A 7,241-nucleotide genomic window follows, 5' to 3' on the forward strand; every position below is an offset into this window, starting at 1 on the left:
CTCCCCTTGGTTGATTTTGTGGTTCGTTTGTCTCCAGACTCTAATGAGCTCCAGTGGGAAAATTAGTGCTGGGATAACAAGCAAACATCCTTCATCCTCTCTTCCTCCAGATCTTCTTTACACTTGTCTTGCCACTATCACTTTTCATTTGTTTTATCTGCCACCATGACTTCTCCCGATGTTTTACCACTGGATTTTATTTTCAGTGTTCTAATAGACACATCTTCTCTTCCAGTTTTTCTCTTCTTCACCCTTATTTTGTTTAAGTAAAGATTTATTTATTGATAGGCAATTTTTAATTTTTAGTCTTAATTATATGGGATAGGGGAAACAGTTTTATTCCAAATAAATACCCAAAGACTGTCTTTACATCTGCATTTATTACATTTTTATTTTTATGGGGAATATAATACTAAAATAACATTAAAATCCATAAAACCTTGAACATTTTATTTAGATCTAAAAAACTATACTGAACAAAAATATAAATGCAACACTTTTCTTTTTGCTCCCATTTTTCACGAGCGGAACTTCTCTGCGAGATAATCCATCCCACCTCACAGGTGTGGCATATCAAGATGATGATTAGACAACATGCTATTGCACAGGTGTGCTTAAGGGTGGCCACAATAAAAGGTTGCCCTGAAATGTGCAATTTTGCTTTATTGTGGGGGTCTGGTGGGGGGTTAGAACCAGTCAGAATCTGGTGAGAGGAGTGCAACACATCTCCTTTGATCAAGTTGTTGATTGTAGCCTGTAGAATGTTGGTCCACTCCTCTTCAATGACTGTGAGAAGTTGCTGGATATTGGCAGGAACTGGAACATGCTCTCGTTTACGCCGATCTAGAGCATCCCAAACATGCTCAATGGGTGACATGTCTGCTGAGTCTGCTGGACATTCAAGAACTGGGATGTTTTCAGCTTCCAGAAATTGTGTACAGATCCTTGCAATATGGGGCCGTGCATTATCATGCTGCAACTTGAGGTGATGGTTGTGGAAGAATGGCACAACCCCACACACGCTGTCCATCATCTGCCCTGAACAGTGAAAATGGTGATTGTTCTGTGAAGAGAACACCTCTCCAATGTGCCAGACACCATCGAATGTGAGCATTTGCCCACTCAAGTCGGTTACGACGACGAACTGCAGTCAGGTCGAGACCCTGATGAGGACGAAGAGCATGCAGACGATTTCCTGAGACAGTTTCTGACAGTTTGTGCAGAAATTATTTGGCTATGCAAACAGATTGTTGCAGCAGCTGTTCTGGTGGCTGGTATCAAACGATCATAATAATAATAATAATAATACATATTTGTTTGATTGTGCTTTTCAAGTCACCCAAGGTCACCTTACATATTGGAAAAAAGCATAAAGATAACATTTCGGAATATGCAAACCAAACATTGACTTAAAAACAATATAAAAGACAAGTGCAGTGCGCAGTGACCAATTAGAGTGAGTGTGCCAGTCTGAACAGGTGGGTTTTAAGTTTGGATTTGAAGGTTGAGATGGAGTCTGACTGTCATGTGTAGGGGGAGGGAGTTCCAAAGTCTGGGTGCCGAGCAGCTGAAAGCTTGGGCAACCATGGCACTGAGGTGTGGTCTGGGGATGGTTAGCAGTCCGGCAGAGGTTGAGCGGTGGGTGCATGAGCGATGGTACTCATGGAGGAGGTCGCAGAGGTAAGTGAGGGCAGATGGTGAAGAGCTTTGTATGTAACAAGTGGATGTAGTGGATGCGGTACTGTACAGGGAGCCAGTGAAGTTAGATGAGAATAGGGGTGATATAGTCATTTGGTGCGGATGATAATCCGGGCGGCTGAGTTTGTGGATGAGTTTGGCAGGGAGAGTTAATTGAGGAGGGCATTGCAGTAATCGAAGTGGGAAGTGACAAATGAATGAACCAGGATTTAGGTGCTGGACTGGGACAGTAATGGGCGGAGTCTGGAGATGTTTCAGAGGTGGAAGAAGGCAGTTCGGGTGATGTTTCTAATGTGAGGTGCGAATGAGAGGGTGCTGTCCAGAATGACGCCAAGGTTCTTGACTTAGGGGGAGAAGAGTACAGGGAACCTGTTGATGATGATGGGTAGGGCAGGGCCTCGGTATTATTTCCCATGAGCTTCAGGACGTTCCTGCTCATCCTGCTCTGGATGTCGTCCATACAGGTGATGAGGGAGGTGGGAGGGGTGGCAGCATTGGGTTTAGAGGAGCGTAGACCTGTGTGTCATTGACATAGCAGTGAAAGTGGATACCATGATGACGGAGGATGGTGCCCTGGAGGAGGAGGTAATTGATGAAGCGTAATGGACCCAAGACTGACCCCTAGGGGACACCCAGTGAAACACCCGAGCACCCAGACTTGTGGTCCCTTATTTGGACGAATTATTGGCGATCAGTGAGGTACAATGTAAACCAGTGGAGTGCAGCACCAGTGATCCCAATGCCACCCAGGCGGTCCAGGAGTATTGTGTGGGAGATAGTATCGAATGAGGTTGAGGAGGATAAGAATGGTTAAAAAGTCCGGAGTCAGCTACACGGAGACGGTCGTTGGTGATTTTGACAAGGGCTGTTTCAGTGTTTAAAAGGTTCATGGAGGTTGTTTATGTTTAGGTGGGACTGTAGTTGTGCGACAACCACCCTTTCAAGTGTTTTGGAGTTGAAAGTCAGTTGGATCAGCACTAGGTTTTTTCATAATGGTGGTGATAGCAGCCAGTTTGAGAGTGGGGGGTTCAGTGCCAGTGGTGAGTGAAAAGTTAATTATGTTGGTGATCCTCAAAGAAATGGATGGCAGACAAGTTTGACGAGGGAGGTAGGAAGAAGATCCCGCTGGCAGGTGGTGGTTTTGGCTTTGCGGATGAGTTCAGAGATGGTGTGTTCTGATACTGGGGTGAAATCGAAGAGGGAGCTGGTGGTGGTCATCCAAGTTGGATCATTTGAGGAGGTGCAGGATAAGGCCAGTTGTTGGCGAATGGTATTGATTTTTGAGTTGAAGAAGTTCAGGAAAGCAGTGCACTGATTGGTGGATGTGTCTGGTGGGAGGGTTTTAGGATATAGGTGGCTGATCGTTACAAAGAGGACTCTGTTGTTGCCTGCACAAGTGTTGACGCGGTTGGAATAATAATAAGCTTTGGCAGTAGTAAGGGCGGTTTTGTAGTGATGGAGGTGGTCTGAGTACATTTGGCTGTGTATGGTGAGTCCGGGTTTTTTGTACAGTCGCTCCAGTCGATGGCTTGTGGCTTTAAGCTGGTGTAGGTCAGGGGTGAACCAGGGAGTAGTGTGATTAAATAAGACTGAGCGGGTTTTCAGAGGAGGCATGGTCTTAAGGTCAGGTGAGAGACAGTTATTATAATGAGTCACAAGGTCAGCAGCGGAGGATACGGGGCTTGGTGTTGATAGGATTGATGTTTCTGAAGGAGATAGTCCGTTGTTCTTTGACTTGTGAAGTTGGGTGTGAATGTCATAAAGCATAGCTTTGTGTTCAGAAATGGGCAAATCCATGATGTCAAGGTTGGTGGGGCTGATGTCAGTGCATCAGATTAAGTCCAGCATGTGGCCTGTATTAGGGGTTGGGAGGTTGACATGTTGTGTGATTCCGAGACAGTCCAGGAGTGATGTGAAATCGTTGGCAAAAGTACTCGACAGATTGTAGATGTAAATGTTGAAATCGCCAAGGAGGATAACAGTGGGGGAGATGGCATGCCAATTGCACGCTCCCTCAGAACTTGCGACATCTGTGGCATTGTGATGTGTATCTCAACTGAACATTTTCAGAGTGGCCTTTTATTGTGGCCAGCCTAAGACACACCTGTGTAATAATCATGCTATCTAATCAGCATCTTGATATGCCATTCCTGTGAGGTGGGATGGATTATCTCTGCAAATGAGAAGTTCTCACTAACACAGATTTAGACAGATTTGTGAACAATATTTGTGAGAAATAGGTCTTTTGTGTGTATAAAAAATGTTTTAGATCTTTGAGTTCAGCTCATGAAAAATGGGAGCAAAAACAAAAGTGTTGCATTTATATTTTTGTTCAGTGTATATGTATCTTTGTTTACAAGTTTTTAAAAGTTTATAAAGTAAAAAGATGTCTCTCTTAAATTCAATTGTCTACATGATAATATTTGGCTAACTTTATTCTATAGATATTAATGTTGAGCATGTTATACAGGGAATTCTTACATTGACAGGAGTTAAAATATTTTGCTTCCTCACCAATCGCTACTGTTTTCCCCACATTTGTAAAGCCGTTTTTCTCAGGATTTTATTCAGTGATGAAAATAACATTGTTTAACTTGTGAGTTGTTTCGGTTATGGAGGATTTCACTTGCCTACACATTGTGCACACCTCATGTGTCTTTTGTTGCGTCTTTACTTGTGTATCCATAAAGTAAAAAAACATGTACAATAGGTGTTTCCCCTATTTGCTAAGTCAAAAAAAAAAAAAAACAACAACAAAAATAACGTGTTAATTTTGACAGGAAATTTTGATTTGGTTTTAGTCATAGTCTTAACTAAAATTCAACTTAGTTTTAGTAAAAATGTAGTCATCAGAACTATTTCAGTTATAGTCTATGCTTTTAATCAACTAAATGGCATAATATTTTAGTAGACTAATTCCGTTACCTTTCCGACCGATCACCACCTGGTGGTGAGTTGGGTCCGACAACAGGGGAGGATACCAGTCAGACCTGGCAGACCCAAACGTATTGTGAGGGTCTGTCGTTGTTGTCGTGGCGGCAACAACCCAAACCCATTGGTGGACACTGGTGGTGTTTAAGCGAATGTAACTAAAATAGTTTGCTAAAAAATATGAAGCTGTATGTATTTCTCTATAAAAGTGGTACAACCTGTCATGGTTGACACAACTCTGCAGCATCGCGTGGACCGCGGCTTGTCTCTGGATTGGCAGACCGGGGTGGTGGTCCCTCTTTTTAGGAAGGGGAATCGGAGGGTGTGTTCCAACTATAGAGGGATTACACTCCTTGGCCTCTCTGGTAAGATCTATTCAGGGGCACTGGAAAGGAGGATCCACAGGATAGAGTAACAGGTCCAAGAGGAGCAATGAGGTTTTCGTCCTGGTCGCTGAACTGTGGACCAGATCTACATCATCAGCAGGGTCCTTGAGGGTGCATGGGAGTTTGCCCAACCAGTCCACATGTGCTTTGTGGACAAGGAGAAGGCATTTGATATTGTCCCTTGGGGATTCCTGTGGGGGTTCTCCGGGAGTATGGGGTATCGGACCTCCTGATATGGGTCATCCATTTCCTATATGTCAGGAGTCAGAGCTTGCCGGCTGTAAGACAAATTAATTTCCAGTGAGGGTTGGACTCCACTTACCTTTGTAACATATTCTGTTCATAACTTTTATAGACGCAGCAAGGGCGTCGAGGGGGTTTGGTGGTGGCCTCAGGATTGCGTCACTGCTTTTTGTAGATGATGTGGTTCTGTTGCCTCCATCAGGCCACAACCTTCAGCTCTCACTGGATCGATTCGCAGCTGAGTGTGAAGCGGCCGCAACAAGAATCAGCACCTCCAAATCCATGGTCCTCTACCGACTTGTCACAATCACAAAGGTCTGAGTTTATACTCTCCATATGCGGCTATGTGCAAAACCTAAAGCGAAAACCAACCCAGATTTGTGATAATTTTTTTTAGGTATGTTTTTTTTCCCATTTATTTCATTTTATTGACAAAATCCAAAAGTTTACAATTCAGCAGAACAACAGGGAAACATCATGTATACAAAAAAAAAAAAAATAGAGAAATATAGGCATTACAGTATGTCACTTGGAGGTACAGGAGGTACAAAAGACATGCTTTTACATTTTTTTGTTTTTTATTTAACAAGATACAAAGTCCCACAGAGGTAATAGTAGTAGAACAACTGTACACTGTATATCACAAACCAAGCAGAGACAATAAAAACACAAACAACAACATCATAACACACACAAACCACATACATTGTAAGGTGGGACAGGACATGATTTCAAAGTTGAGTAATACTGTTTTTTTTCACTTCGTCGTTTTTTGCTTCTAAATTAGATGACTGTGTTTGCTGTTATGGTTGTATCGGAGATTGGTTTATATGCTTGAAAACGTGAGATTCTTAACTTTGAAACAGCATAACACACGTGCTTTGCAACCATGTTTATTCATCTGCCTCAATGTTTATGTTGACAACGTTGTCACTGGCCCACCAACCGGACTCACGGTGGTAAACATCAATAGTTTTAAAAAAGAAAAGAAAATAATATAACGTGTATACTGTAAGTACTGTAGATTATTTTTGTTTGTTTAGATGTCAGACTTTACTTGAACATGGTATTTATATATTTCATTTTACCAGTTATAGGTAGGGCTGGGCGATATGACCCAAAATTGATACAACGATTTTTTCTTTTTTTTCAAAAAGGCGTTATACAGTATAAATCGCAATATTTTTTGCTCAATAAAGTCTGAACAGAAGGACAATTTTGGGTTAAATTTCCTGGTGATGAATGCCATGCAGGCACTTAACAAGCAGTGACACAATATGTGCCATTTTTGACTTTTTCTTCTATAAGGGACAGCACGTGTGGTGTCCCTTATAGGTCTGGTTTAGGATACTCAGTGATCCATCTCACTGTACTTTTTCATGCTGTTTTAAGAAGTAGCAATAGCAGTGACTCCTAAAATTAGTATTTTAATAGAAAATACCGGTAAGCTATAAAATAAAAAAATATATATTGTTATAGGCAATATTAAAATTGCAATATATTGCCCAGGCCCAAAATTTTTGGGTCAGTTAGAAAAAAAAATCCATATCAGTGCATCAATATTCAGAATATTTTACGTATCAAACAGAAGAGAGTATGGATCCGTGGGTCGGTCCAAAAGCCTTGTCCTTCGGATGTAATTTGATTGTGTTTGAGCAAGTGAGTTGTAATTGTCGGCAGCAGGTCACAAAGTGTGTGTTTGCCAGTATGTGTGCTGCTCAGCTACTCTTTGGCATCCTCTACCAAATCCTAGCCCTGTCTAATCTTATATAGTCATGTCCTGCCCTCTACACTCAATGTCAGGAGAATGCTGACATTGGGGTCTGATGCAGCAGTATATTTAGGTTCTATGGAAATGTGCTTACATTTATAATGCATCACACACACACAAACGCACACTTCATGCTGCCGTGCATACTTTCGCCTTGATACCCTCCCGCTAATGCCAAATGGAATTGAAGGGACAAAGGTGTGCATAAACAC

Source organism: Gouania willdenowi, chromosome 6, assembly GCF_900634775.1.
Source record: "Gouania willdenowi chromosome 6, fGouWil2.1, whole genome shotgun sequence".
NCBI classification, from domain to species: Eukaryota; Metazoa; Chordata; class Actinopteri; order Blenniiformes; family Gobiesocidae; genus Gouania; species Gouania willdenowi.